This window comes from Vulpes lagopus, chromosome 21 (assembly GCF_018345385.1).
Source record: "Vulpes lagopus strain Blue_001 chromosome 21, ASM1834538v1, whole genome shotgun sequence".
Lineage (NCBI taxonomy): Eukaryota > Metazoa > Chordata > Mammalia > Carnivora > Canidae > Vulpes > Vulpes lagopus.
In genome coordinates this window covers 40,460,683-40,475,765 of record NC_054844.1, presented here as the reverse complement: position 1 = coordinate 40,475,765, position 15,083 = coordinate 40,460,683, and the positions used below count along the sequence as shown (strand labels likewise).

General features: G+C 38.5%; 1 protein-coding gene and 1 non-coding gene across 2 annotated transcripts in view; one reads left to right on the top strand and one right to left on the bottom strand.

Moving 5' to 3' along the window:
• SPATS2 (spermatogenesis associated serine rich 2) overlaps positions 1 to 15,083 on the bottom strand; it is a 155,522-nt gene that overhangs the window by 103,528 nt on the left and 36,911 nt on the right. The gene's annotated exons all lie outside the window — the stretch shown is intronic.
• LOC121480438 lies at positions 12,627 to 12,733 on the top strand. Its single transcript, XR_005984961.1, has one exon. It is a non-coding gene; the product is annotated as a U6 spliceosomal RNA (small nuclear RNA).

Here is a 15,083-nt window from a genome sequence, read left to right as displayed (position 1 = left end):
TGCCTTCATTGCTCAACAAGGAGGGGCACATGCTATAATTGGCGAGACATGTTATTTCTATGTTGACAAATCATGAATTATTATCCAAAATGTAAAGGATCTTAAAAACCTGATAAAAAAAAACAAAACAAAACACCTGATCTCACACACACACACACACACACACACACACAAAACTGATGAAAATTCTTCATCAAATAAGTGACACCTCTTCTACAAAGCTGTTCTATTGTTAAACCTTAACTCCTGGGAATTTTTCACTCCTTGGCTATTTTTCTCCTTATAGTGTCCCATTAAACCTCTCTCGTGTACTGCATGCTCCCTCCTGCTTTCAAATGCTTATCAGCAGCCACCTGTACACAAAATGGTAACCAAAAGGATCAAGCAACTGGATGAAATCAACAGTTAACTATAAATGATGAAGATGGTGACTATGTGGCCCTCCAGTCTGACTACTCATTTAATGGAAATAGTGAATATGTGACTCTTCAGCTTGATTACATCAACACTGGTAACTGAGACTGACACTACTGGTTTGTTGTGCTCTCAGCCTGCTCAGAGAATAATCAAAAGGATGCAGGGGATTATTAAAATCAAACACACATGGAGACCAGACGTGAAAATTCCCTGAGCAGACAAAACCAGTTAGTCATATAAGCAAAGCCCAGTTTAGTTTCTTTCTTTTTTTTTTTTTTTTTTGCAAGAAAAGCAAGGTTAACTTGACCTGGGTCACTTCTTGGTTATGACTCTGCAAATCAAAAGCAGAACTTAAATAGTTCCCCCAAATTGATATGAGGTAACTGCTAATCAATTTCCTTTCATTTGAGAAAATTCTTAAAAAAAAAAAAAGAAAGATGTTTTATTTATTCATTCATGAGAGACACAGAGAGAAAGGCAGAGACGTAGGCAGAGGGAGATGCAGGCTCCCCACAGGAGAACTCGATCCTAGGACCCTGGGATTACTACCTGGGCTGAAGGCAGATGCTCAATCACTGAGCCACCCAGGCATCCCTCATTCAAGAGAATTCTAATATTGTAACCAATCACTTTATACTCATTGCCTTGTACTATATAAGCTGCTTTACAACAATATATCTCTAAGCCTCAATTCCATGTTTTGGTTGGAGTGCACAGTATGCAAACTGTCTTTTTGATGTATGCATAGCATAGTAAATTCTTTTTCTTTTTTAAGATTTTATTTATTTATTCATAGAGAGCGAGAGAGAGGCAGAGTCACAGGCAGAGGGAGAAGCAGGCTCCATGCAGGGAGCCCGATGTGGGACTCGATCCTGGGTCTCCAGGATCACACCCCGGGGTGCAGGCAGCGCTAAACCGCTGCGCCATTGGGGCTGCCCTGCATAGTAAATTCTTACTAATTATTACTTCAATGAATTGCTGATTTTACTGTTGTTTTTTTTATGAACTTTTGACAGAGTTAAACTTTCTCTAAAACATAGTATTAAAAATTTCTTTCTGGTAGGTCCTGGGTGGTTCAGTTGGTTAAGCATCTGCCTTCTACTTGGGTCATGATCTCCGGATCCTGGGATCAAGCTACAAGTCTGGTTCTCTGCTCAGTGGGGAACCTGCTTCTCCCTTTCACTCTCCCTCTGTACTCTCCTTCTCTTTCTCTCTAATAAATAAATAAAATCTTTAAAAATAAATAAAATTTCTTCCTGAATCTGATACAAACCATGGGATCTCAGAAAAATAAAATGCACATTTATACAAGCATCCAGTTAGATTGAATTTAGGTATAATAGTTTCTTACCAGATTTCCTTAAAACCCATTGATTGAAAGTATTAGAGAGCTCTCAGTGATAGTACTCTAAAGTTTCTCATCCCATTCATTATTCAACTAATATTCATTAAATGCCTACTACATTTAAGCCTTGTGGGACCTTGAGTGGGAGGGTGCTGTTTCAGATGCAGGAGAAAATTATGGTATATCAGAACCATATACCAGGGATTTAATGTGACAGGTGGTAAAACAGTGGAGGCCAAACCCCTTATTTATTCAACTGAAAGTTTAACAATTAAGAAATAAAAGTGGGACACCTGGATGGCTCAGCGGTTGAGCATCTGCCTTTGGCTCAGGGCGTGATCCTGGACTGCTGGGATCAAGTCCCACATCGGGCTCCCTGCATGGAGCCTGTTTCTCCCTCTGCCTATGTCTCTTCCTCTCTCTGTGTGTCTCTAATGAACAAATAAACAAAATCTTTAAAAAAAAAAAAAAGATGAAATATTAAAAAAAAAGAAATAAAAGAAATAGGGTATTAGCCAGAGTTCTAGCAAAGCCAGGCAACAGAGGTTTTCCCCCCAAAATAGGGAATACTTCAAAGGAGAAGAGAATCACACATGCTAGGGAGAAGGGGAATAGTTATAGAAGTAAAAAATATCAGAAATAAAATTAACCTTACATTTAGATTCAGTTAATCTATTTAATACCTAATATGTGCTAGGAGATGCACTAAGCAATTTCATACACATTACCTTCTTTAATCCTAACATCCTTGTGAGATAAAAGAAACAAATTTCTGAAACAAAAATGACCAAAAGAAATACAGAGATGAAAGTAAGATGAGGGCGGTCATACCAAATGACTCCAATTATTTCAGTAATGGGAACAAGAGTAGAGAAAGCATGAGGGCTTGACAGGAATACATAAGGAAACTAACATTTACTACCCACCATGTGCCAGGCACTGTTACATCCTTTGGATATAAATTTCATATAATCTTGTTTAATATTTATTATTCATTTATTTTTTTTAATTTTTTATGTATTTATGATAGTCACACAGAGAGAGAGAGAGAGGCAGAGACATAGGCAGAGGGAGAAGCAGGTTCCATGCACCGGGAGCCTGACATGGGATTCGATCCCGGGTCTCCAGGATCGCGCTCTGGGCCAAAGGCAGGCGCTAAACCACTGCGCCACCCAGGGATCCCTTTACTATTCATTTAATTGAAGAATTTGAGTTGTGAGAATTTCGCAAGATATAACAGCTAGTAAGTGGTGGGGTAGTGATTCAAACCCAGGCCTCCAAGACTATAAATGCTATTTCTTTCCACTATACCACACTGCTGCTTCAAAATCAGGAATGTGCAAGGGAATAAAAAGTCATGAGGCTGAAAAGGTCCAGTTAAAAATAAGACAGCATGGGGCAGCCTGGGTGGCTCAGCGGTTTAGTGCCGCCTTCAGCCCAGGGCCGGATCCTGGAGACCCAGGATCGAGTCCCACGGTGGGCTCCCTGCGTGGAGCCTGCTTCTCCCTCTGCCTGTGTCTCTGTCTCTCTCTCTCCCTCTCTGTATGTCTGTCATGAATAAATAAATAAAATCTTTAAAAAAGAAAAAAAATAAGACAGCATGAATTTGGAGTAGATAATGCCAATTCCATATCCCCCCTTCTGTGGGTTCAACTATCCAAGTAAAAAGTATTTAGAATGGGAAGTTGCTAGTTATAATAAATTAATATGTACTTTTAAGAACTACAATAGAGGGCTGCCTGGGTGGCTCAGTTGGTTAAGCATCTGCCTTTGGCTCAGGTCATGATCTCAGGGTTGTGGGATAGAACCCTGTGTCAGCCCGAGCTCAGGCTCACTCTCTCTCTCAAATACATAAATTAATAAAAATCTTTTTAAAAATATAAAAGTAAATAAACAAATAAGAACTATAATATGGCAAGTGAGTTCTACCTCCCTCAATTATTACAATACTTTTCTTTAATTATTGAATATCTATAAAATATTAGGCACTGGGTAGTCTTATAGGCCTTGCTACCTAACCACTTGAAGCTTCAACTTAAGTATTTGTTAATATTTCAAAATTCACTATAGTCAAAATATTGTAGCACATATTTGAAACTTGCAAAGAGAACAAATCTTAAAAGTTCTCATTACAGGAAAAATGTTTTTTTACTTTATATGTTGATAGTGGGTAACTAGATTTATTGCGGTGATCATTTTTGCAGGGTATATAAACATCAACATCAGATCATGTTGTACACTTGAAACTAATATATTATACCCCAATTTTAAAAGTCCAAAATTCAACACTAACCGAAGGAAGTACTCTAATGTCAAAATATCAGAAAATGCCAACCTAAGAATAACTTGATTTTCTTACACTTTGAAAACTGACTTTATTTACAAGGAATAATAGTAAATCCCTAAAACTACCTGACATAGAAAAACTAGAATACAGACCCATTTATTTTTGTTCTTTTATGGCAAACTGCAAAAGACTGAAATGGATCAAAAAGATCACTAGGCATCTTCAATGGAAAACCAGGCATTGTGTAATGTGCATCTTTCCTAGATATCTGATTCTACCAGATTTGCATCCTCCATGATCTTTGAGCTGTTATATAAGTTGTAGATAACTGGGATCCCTGGGTGGCTCAGCGGTTTAGCGCCTGCCTTTGGCCCAGGGCATGATCCTGGAGTCCCGGGATCGAGTCCCACGTCGGGCTCCAGCATGGAGCCTGCTTCTCCCTCCTCCTGTGTCTCTGCTTCTCTCTCTCTCTCTATGTCTATCATCAATCAATCAATCTTTAAAAAAAAAAAGGTTGTAGATAACTGATAGCAATGCTGAGGATTCTTGTCCATACACGTGCAAATAAATTCTGTCCAGCAGAGAGAGGAATGAGTTCCCTCATGCCCCTGTAAAATAAAGCCAGTTTTGCATCAATTTGTAAATTCATTTCAGCATTCTTGATTCTATATATGTGTGGTACTTAAATTCTTCTTAACCACTTTTAGCATCTTATAGGTTTTTCCAATTAATTAATGAGTTAAACAACATCTTTTACATGTGCTTTTTATATTTGTGTGAAAATCATGATTTGCTTAATTTTTAATCCTTTAATGATGAATTTTATACAGTATGTAGTAAATACTATGGAAAGTGAAAATTTTAATGCAAAAGCTCCTTTTCTACTCTCACATATACTTATGTATGTATATATGTGTGTGTGTGTGTGTGTGTATTTTTTTTTTTTAAGGAAGGCCAGATAAAACATGCTTTTTTAAGACTCTGAGAACAAGCCATTGTTAAAGTTGGTCATTCCTGAAAGACCCATAACTGAAAAAAAAAATTATTTGAATGATATTGACTGCCTTTTCCCCCTGATGCATAGTGTAAAATACAGCACTATCTAAAAAAAAACAAAAGGTTCATCATTTCAGAAATACTTAGAATCTTTTGTCTGAACTACTTTTGTTAATTACAGTCACCAATAAAATAGATGGTACATTTTTACAATGAATTAAAAGTCTATATCTGACAAATGCTTTTACTAATCCAAAAGATTTTGCCAGTCAACACCTGTACAATCATAAGAATATTAACTACATCTGTTATTTTCAAAATAGTTGTCTTCTATTGATATGTGTCACATTAAAGGACAAAATGATTAAATAAAAACTAACTTGATTCAAATATATACATACTGCTTAAAAACACAAAACCAGAAATCAATACCCAAACTAAACATTAAGTCAATAACATGTTTTGAACTCATTCATACATTAGGAAAAGGTGTATTAGTGCTCAGATCTTCTGGCTTTCTAAGATCCAAATTAAAAATATCTCTAATACTACCAGTCTCTATGGAATTATGGATTTCACAAAGCAGCTTTTTTCCTCACACAGGATCAAACTAATCCCGACACTCTAAGAAAGAGTAAAACCAACTTGTACCAAAAATCTTTATACTCAGCATTCATTCAGATCCTTCCAAACTACTCTCTTGGCTTATAGCATGCCTGAAAAATATTGCTCTAGCAAGTAATTATTCTGTCCAAAAATGAACAGGGCAATTTAGGTTGGAAATAATTTGCTGTCCATGTCATTCATAAATCCACGCTACTATATTATAATTCTCAAAATTAATGCATAATGCATGCAGTGTATCATCCATTAAATATTTTAAAAGATAAGTTTTTATCTAGTTGAAATTAGTTAAGTAATATTAACAAATTTAAAAGCATGAAAAATTAACTCTTTCTTCCCCTCACTTCTACTGCCTCCAAACCAACAGGTACCTTTCATTTGGTAATGCGTATCAACTGGGGGGGAAAATGAGAATGTGGACAAACAAAACAAGTGAAAGAGTTATAGAAGGCTAATCCCAAAAGGACATGTTGCCTCTTCCAAGTTGCAACTAAAGTTAAAGGACTATAGTGAGAAGTCTTGACCATTTTTAGGAGTTCAAAATAGATATGTACTGTCCTCCCATTTTGGGGAATGTAACTCATTCCAAAATTTTATTTTCTGACTAGTCTGAAGGTTCTTTTATCGCTACCAATTGGCACATTTTTAGAGGACTCTATTAAAGCTTTGTAAAAGTATCTTTCAAGTACCAAGTAAAAAAAAAAATAACTGACTCACTTAAAATAAAAGCTTTTTCTCTCTACCCCCAATTCAACAACCTATATAAACCTGACAACCAAGAAAAATAAAACAGGTAAATGATTAAATACAGGCATTTCTTCTCCAGAAGTGGGAAGAGTAATATAGCAGGTAGTTAATTCTATAACAACTTCCTATCTTGTTTCAGATCATCAGAGAATTTGGATGAATCTCTCATGATATATAAATTTTCCCTTAGAAGTATCCCTGCCAGCATTAAGAAAGCTAGCTAAACAAACTCAACTGAAATTGGAAATGACAGTCAAACATACTCTTTAATCCTTATAAAAATGCTACCCGGAGACTCAAACAAATCTATAAATGGTAGAATTTTCCAAAGTCTGATAGTTTTTCTTCTTTGTTTCTTTTGTTTCTTCCTTTGGGATGGAAGCACCATTATGCCTTCTCTTATACAAAAAAAAAAAATAAAAAGAATGCCAAGTCCAAAGCTTCCAGGTCCTATTTCTAAAAGACAGTCATTTGTTTCCTTCTCTAAAGAAAAGAGGTGTTTATTGCTGTAATGTCTCCTCCATGCTATTCCACACCTCCATTCTCAAACATTAAATGAAGGTAATCTACCTCTACCCCCATGAACAAGGAAAAGAAAGCCTGTTCTAACAAAGTATAATCTTCTATATTCCAGCTTCCAAACATTTTTCTTGGGGGGGGGGGGGGTGGCTTCCAATCTTTTTATAGGTGTATGTGTGGGGTATTTTGTGTTTTAAAACATGTTCGTACATTCTTCGATCCTACTCCCATCAAATGTAGAGTCTAATTCTCCTGCCCATGAAAAGAATGAAATAGAAGGGAAACTGAATAACCTCACAAGTTAGGTCATAGGGCAGCCCGGGGCGGGGCTCAGCGGTTTAGCGCCGCCTTCAGCCCAGGGGCCTGATCCTGGAGACTGATGATCGAGTCCCACATGGGGCTCCCTGCATGGAGCCTGCTTCTCCATCTGCCTGTATCTCTGCGCCTCTCTCTCTCTCTCTCTGTCTCTGTCTCTCATGAATAAATAAGTAAAATCCTAAAAAAAAAAAAAAAATTTTGGGCAGCCCCCTTGGCGCAACGGTTTAGCGCCGCCTGCAGCCCGGGGTGTGATCCTGGAGACCCAGGATCGAGTCCCATGTCGGGTTCCCTGCATGGAGCCTACTTCTCCCTCTACCTGTGTCTCTGCCTCTCTCTGTGTGTCTCTCATGAATAAATAAATGAAATCTTAAAAAAAAAAAAAAAAAGTTAGGTCATAAAAGATGATAAAACTTCTTCCTGGTACTCTCTGAGGACAGACAACTTTGGACTCCAGAATCACCATGTAAGATATCCAGGTACCCTAAAACCTTCATGCTGGAGTAAAGGATGAGGAGTCAGAGGATTATAGAGCCATCCAAGAAATTGGTTGAATCTTCCTAGCTCAGCCACCTGATATGTGAATGAGGAATCCTTGGAGATGACTCCAGGCCCAACTGCCATCTGCCTCCAACTGTGTAAGAGAGGAAGCTTTTTGCTTTTTAAATGATTCCAGCCCCAGCTATCATCTAATTGCATCCACATGAGAAACCCTGAGAAGAAACTGCCTAGAATCATAAAAGATTAAAAAAAAAAAAAGGACTGTTATTTTATCCCACTAAGTTTAGTATGGTATATTATGCAGCAATAAAAAACCAAAACAGATTTTGGTTATAGGGTTGCTTCCAAAAAATGTAAACATTTGGCTTCTGGATCAGGTGGCAGGAAAAAGCCAGAAAAGGCTAAAAATGTTAGTGAGAGCCTGAAGGATCTTACTGTCACTGTTAGGAAAAGCCTCAAGGAAGCTATCAATAAACACTTAAAACAGGGCGGTGGGAAAAAAAAAAAAAAAAAAAAAACAGGGCGGTGGGGGGCGGGCTTGGGTGGCTCAGTGGTTGAGTGTGTCTGCCTTTGGCTCAGGTCACGATCCTGGGGTCCTGGGATGGAGCCTGCTTTTCCCTCTGCCTATGTCTCTGCCTCTCTGTGTGTCTCTCACGAATGAATAAATAAAGTCTTTAAAAACAAAGACAAGGGATCCCTGGGTGGTGCAGCGGTTCGGCGCCTGCCTTTGGCCCAGGGCACGATCCTGGAGACCCGGGATCGAATCCCACATCGGGCTCCCGGTGCATGGAGCCTGCTTCTCCCTCTGCCTGTGTCTCTGCCTCTCTCTCTCTCTCTCTGTAACTATCATAAATAAATAATAAAAAAATTTTAAAAATAAATAAATAAATAAAAATAAAAATAAAAACAAAGACAAATGGGATTGGCAAACCATAAACTACCTGCAAAATTCAATTGCTGCTTTGGTACAAATAAAGTTTTACTGAAACACAGCCACACCCATTTATTTATATATTGTTTGTTTTTGCCTCCTCACTACAACAGCAAAGCTAACTAGATGTGCCACTGACCCCATGGTCCCCAAAGCCAAAAATATGTATTGTCTGGCCCCTAACAGAATAAAGTTGCCCATCCTTAGCTTAAAAGAAAGTGAGAGGGCAGCCCGGGTGACTCAGGGGTTTAACGCCGCCTTTGGCCGGGGCCTGATCCAGGAAACCTCAGATCAAGTCCCATGTTGAGCTCCCTGCATGGAGCCTGCTTCTCCCTCTGCCTGTCTCTGCCTCTCTCATGAATGAATAAATAAAATCTTTAAAAAAAAAGAAAGAAAGTAAGAAAAGCAAGCGGCACCATCGCTCAGCGGTCGAGTGTCTGCCTTTGGATCAGGTCATGATTCTGCAGTCCTAGGACCGAGTCCCACATCAGGCTTCCTGCAGTGAGCCTGCTTCTCCCTCTGCCTACGTCTCTGCCTCTCTCTCTCTCTCTGTCTCTCATGAAGAAATAAATAAAATCTTTTTTTAAAAAAAAGTGAGAGGAAAAAAAAAATAATAAAAATAAAAAAAAAATAAAAAATAAAAAATAAAAAAAAAGTGAGAGGGATCCCTGGGTGGCGCAGCGGTTTAGCGCCTGCCTTTGGCCCAGGGCGCGATCCTAGAGACCCGGGATCGAATCCCACATCGGGCTCCTGGTGCATGGAGCCTGCTTCTCCCTCTGCCTATGTCTCTGCCTCTCTCTCTCTCTCTCTCTCTCTCTCTCTCTCTCTGTGTGTGACTACCATAAATAAATAAAAATTAAACAAAAATTTTTAAAAATAAAAAATAAAAAAATAAAAAAAGTGAGAAAAGTATCACTGGAAGTGGAAAAAAAGGAAAATCCTATTAGCTAAGTGGAAAGTTTAGCAAAACTGTCACCTGAAATCATGTTGAAAAGAGAAAATATAATCAATGAACTTATGAATATGAGTAAGATTTCCAGTCAGCATATCAGAAGTACCAACTATTTTTTTTTGTTAAGTATCATAAAGTACAGGTAGAGAGAGATGAGAAAAAGAAGAAATTACATATTTCCAAAAAGAATATAGAGGAAATATAAAGGAGTCACAACTTGCTAGGTCCAAAAATAAACTATTCCTTACTTCCAAATAGCAAACATTTCTCAAATTAAGAAATGCCCTCCTGGGGCAGCCTGGGTGGCTCAGTGGTTTAGTGCCACCTTCAGCCCAGGGTGTGATCCTAGAGACCCAGGATCGAGTCCCACGTCAGGCTCCCGGTGCGTGGAGCCTGCTTCTCCCTCTGTGTCTCTGCCTCTCTCTTTCTCTCTCATGAATAAATAAATAAAATCTTTTTTTTAAAAAAAGAAATGCCCTCCGGAGAAAGACCAAATCCAAGACAGTGTCAGGGACACATGGCCTAAGATTAAACTTTTATTCAGACCAAGGATTGGCAAACTCTTTCTATAAAGGCAAAAATAAATATTTTAGGCTTTGAGGGCCATATACAGTCTCTGTTGAACACTTTTTTTTTTTTTTTTTTTACAACCCTTTAAAAATGTAAAAACACATCTTAACTCACTGGTAATAGGTGACCAACCCTAGTGTAGGTAGGTCAAATATCCAAAGAGATTCAATATAAGGTGGTGCCTCATAATTCCTTTCAAACAAAAAGCTATCTAAGAATATTAAAGGTGGGAGATCCCTGGGAGGCTCAGCAGTTTGGCGCCTGCCTTCAGCCCAGGGCATGATCCTGGAGTCCCGGGATCAAGTCCCATGTCGGGCTCCCTGCCTGGAGCCTGCTTCTCTGCCTGTCTCTCTGTCTCTCTCTCTCTCTCTCTCTCTCTGTCTCTCTCTCTTTGTCTTTTGTGAATAAATAAAATCTTAAAAAAAAAAATCTTAAAGGTGTTTTCCCATAAAAACTTTAAATGGAGCTGAGAGGGTTTAGGACATTCTACCCCAAAATAAGGTACCTTGGCATATTGAGTATTTTAAGCTGAAGAAGCTTGAGAAAATGGCAGAAGCAGGAAAGTCACTCTGGCCTTTCCACTGCTCTTCAACCCTGAAATAGGTCATATGAGAGGTGCCCTCCCTGTACCTGCAAGAAGGGAGCATTTATATATATATATATATATATATATATATATATATATATAATTTATTTATTCATGAGAGACACAGAGAGAGAGAGAGGCACAGACACAGGCAGAGGGAGAAGCACGCTCCATGCAGGGAGCCCGATGTGGGACTCGATCCCGGGTCTCCAGGATCACACCCTGGGCAGAAGGTGGCACTAAACCGCTGAGCCACCTGGGCTGCCTGCCCAGAAGGGAGCATTCTTAATCTCCAAAGGCAAAGGGACATAGAGAAGAATCCTAACAGCTTGCTAAATTTCCCCCAGCTTACTACACTTTCCTCATTCTCTTTGTCTTATTACATTTCTCCACAACTGCCCACTCTTCATCAAGCCTAGCATAAAAACACTCAGGTTTAAACATTTCTTCAGATTAAAAATAGAACTACCTTACCATCCAGCAATTACACCACTAGGTATTTACCCAAAAAACACAAAAATACTAATTCAACGAGATACATGCACCCCAATCAATGTTTATAGCAACATTATCTACAACAGCCAAACTATGGAGACAGCCCAAGTGTCCATCAATAGATGAATGGATAAAGAAGCTGTACATACATACACACAATGGAATATTAGCCATAAGAAAGAATGAAATCTTGTCATTTGCAACAATGTGGATAGAGCTACAGAGCATTAAGCTAAGTGAAATAAGTCAGAGAAAGACAAATACCATATGACTTCACTCATATGTGGAATTTAAGCAACAAAACAATTGAGCATAGGGGAAAAAATAGGCAAACCAAGAAACAGACTCTTAACTATAGAGAACAAATGGATGGTTACCAGAAGGGAGCTGGATGGGGAGATGGGTGAAATAGGTGATGGAGATTAAGGAGTGCGCTTGTGGTGAGCACCAGGTGATGTATGGAAGGGGTGAATCACCAAATTGTACATCTGAAACTAATATTACACCATATGTTAATTGGAATTAAAATTAAAACTTAAAAAATAAACATTTCTTCAGGTCTTCATTTACTAATAAAGGCTTCACTGTCACATAAAATTTATATTAAATAAACGTGTATGCTTTTCTCCTTTTAATCTTTGCCAGTTTAATTTTCAGACCCATTCAGGGATCTTAAGAGGGAGGGTCAAGGAAAACTTTTTCCTCTTCTGCAAGGCTAAGGTAGAGAAAGGCTTATATCATTGTGTAAGCGCAGCTTTTGTCTAACAGAGTGAACCTCTCAAAAAGATTCACAGAGAATTCTGTGTTGAGAAATATTGTCATCTTGTACTAAAAAAGACAATACAAAATGAAAAGAGGTTTTTGGGACACACACCCTCTTCATGCTCAAATCCTATGGTTTAGGAAATTACTCATCTGCAGACAAAGAATACATTTTATGGAAAAGGAACAATAATTGAGAGGGCAAAACCAAGGGCTATGAAGGATGGTTCCTAGGCAATACAGCTGAGCCCTAATCAAAGAAGTCATAATACAGGCCTGGCTGGATTTCAGATTTGCTGTGGACCAGCAACTATTGTGTTCCTTATATTTTTCTTTATTTTGGAAGAGCAGTGCCCATAATGGTTATCTTATGCCTGTCCACCGTTGCATACCGGGTGGGAGAGAGAACATAGCTCTTTGGCTTACAAGTCTTCAAAGTGAAAGCAATGGTACCCAGGGAGCTATACACAAGGAGCTATATCCAAATAGCCTTACCTGCACCTGGATCTGATTTAGGTGATAAGATCCTAAACCTCAAGCCTGAACCTGATGCTGTATTATTAGGTAAGACCCCTCCTAGTGCTCACTTTGGCAGCACATACACTAAACCTGGAATAATACAGAGCAGATTAGCAGGGCTCCTGCACAAGGATGACATACACATTCATGAAGTGTTCCATATTTACACAAAACAAAACAAAAAAACTCTCTGAGAAGGGTAAGTGTGTTTTGCACTTGGGAGGAATGTAAATAATTTGTGGCCAGAAGAACAACTGAAGTGGCTTTGAAATATGTCTGCATATTCTTGACACTCTTCCCAAAAAGAGGTGGAGTCTAATTCCCTTTCCTTTGAATATGGGTTGGCCTTAATGACTCACTTCTAATGAATAAAATGCAGTAGAAATGACACTGATTCTGAATTTAGGTCATAAAAGACAATGCACCTCCCTTCTGGCTCTCTTATTCAAATCAAGTGCTTTTGGAACCCTAAGCCTCCATGTAACAAGTCTGGCTACTATGAAGCTCCTATGCTGGGACTACAAAGAAATAGAGATAGTGATGTTCAAAGAGTTATTCAGCTCCTAGTTATTTGAACTTCACTGCTCAAGTGCCAGACATCTGAGTCTAGAAGGAAGCCGTTGAGAAAACACAAGGCTACAAGTGTGTGAAAGAACTTATGCAAAAATCACTTCGATAAGCCTAGTCAATACGTAGAACCTTGAGAGTTTTATGCCAAGTTGGAAATGGTTTTGTTCTTTGGCAACAGATAACTGCAACAGCATGCCTGGAGACCCCAGCCTGAAATGCTGAAAGGTCAAACTTAGCCTGCCTTGCTATATATATACCAACCAAATGACATCAAACAACATCTTCAGCTCATCCAGCTCCTCCTCCTTTCCAGCATCCACTGAACTACTGGATTTGATCATGGTACAAGCTATTTTATGACTAACACATACACAATTAAAATGTGACAATTATGTTTCAAATTGTATGCCAATCTAGCTTTAAGTGTTATTTGAAATTAAATTTACACATACAGTCCATGTTTCTTACTAGCATACTATTTCAGTTATTTTACAAAATATTTTTGAAATGATTGAGACTTGTAGTTATACTACCTTCTCTAAACATAACACTAATTTGTAGTGTCTTAAAATGTGGTTATACCTGCAACAGAACTAGAATAATCATCACCAATATGTAATAACCACTATTTCTAAGATCTCTTTGGCTTTTTTAAAGTATGTATGTATGTATATATGTATGGAGCACAAGCATGGGGAAAGCAGAGGAAGGAGAGAGAATCTCAAGCAGACTCTGCACTGAGCACAGAGTCTGACACAGGGCTCGATCTCATGACCCTGAGATTGTGACCTGATCCGAAATCAAGAGTCAGGGATGCGTGGATGCCTTCGTGGTTGAACGTCTGCCTTTGACTCAGGGCGTGATCCTGGGGTCCAGGATCAAGTTCCACATCAGGCTTCGCGCCAAGAGCATACTTCTCCCTCTGCTTACGTCTCTGCCTCTCCCTCTGTCCCTCATGAATAAATAAATAAAATCTTAAAAAAAAAAAAAAACCCAAGAGTCAGACACTCAACCGATTGAGCCACTCAGATGCCACAGGTCTTTTCATTTTTAAATGCTATGATCTAGGGGATCCCTGGGTGGCTCAGCGGTTTAGTGCCTGCCTTTGCCCAGGGCGCGACCCTGGAGTCCCAGGATCAAGTCCCATGTCGGGCTCCCGGCATGGAGCCTGCTTCTCCCTCCTCCTTTGTCTCTGCCTCTCTCTCTCTCTCTCTATCATAAATAAATAAATCTTAAAAAATAAATAAATAAATAAATAAATAAATAAATAAATAAATAAATACTATGATCTAAATTCAGAGAAAATAAATCAACTACATTTGAAAATACTTAAATTCAATGTGGTTTAGATCACTGGCAGGGAATTTAATGTTCACAGATTATAAACATGGTTAAGCTCATCTTCAACAGAGAAACTAAAAGAACTGATGAGCCAAGAGCTAATTGGTCTCAGCAGAATGGAAGAAAATACTCTGGAACAGGAAGAGCAAGGAGGCCTGAGGTGAAGGCAGCTTACTCTGAAAACTCTCCATTGTAAAAGCATTCCCAACTAGACATTTTAAGGAAAAAAGCCTTAATCTATGCCACCAAATAACTTAAAACATCCTAAATTATTTAGCAGTAGTTTAATTAACCTTTTTCACTCTTTCCTAGACTGTCAAATGTTTGATTTTTTTTAGCAAGCAATCACTGGAAAGAGAAAAATCAAATATAATAATCAGTTTAAGAAGAAATTTTAAAGAATAAAAATGTGTTCTGCTTTAGATGTGATTCTTTTACTGAGTATTACATATACCCAAAGTTTGGGTAACTAAAAGGAAAGAGAAAGTCAGTGTGCAAAAGTCTCTTTAACCCACAATATGGCTGATTTTAAATATCAGCCTGGGTTCTGGGTTCTAATAACATAGCCATTTAAAAGAAAAAGGTTCTTTCTTACTCACAGGACAA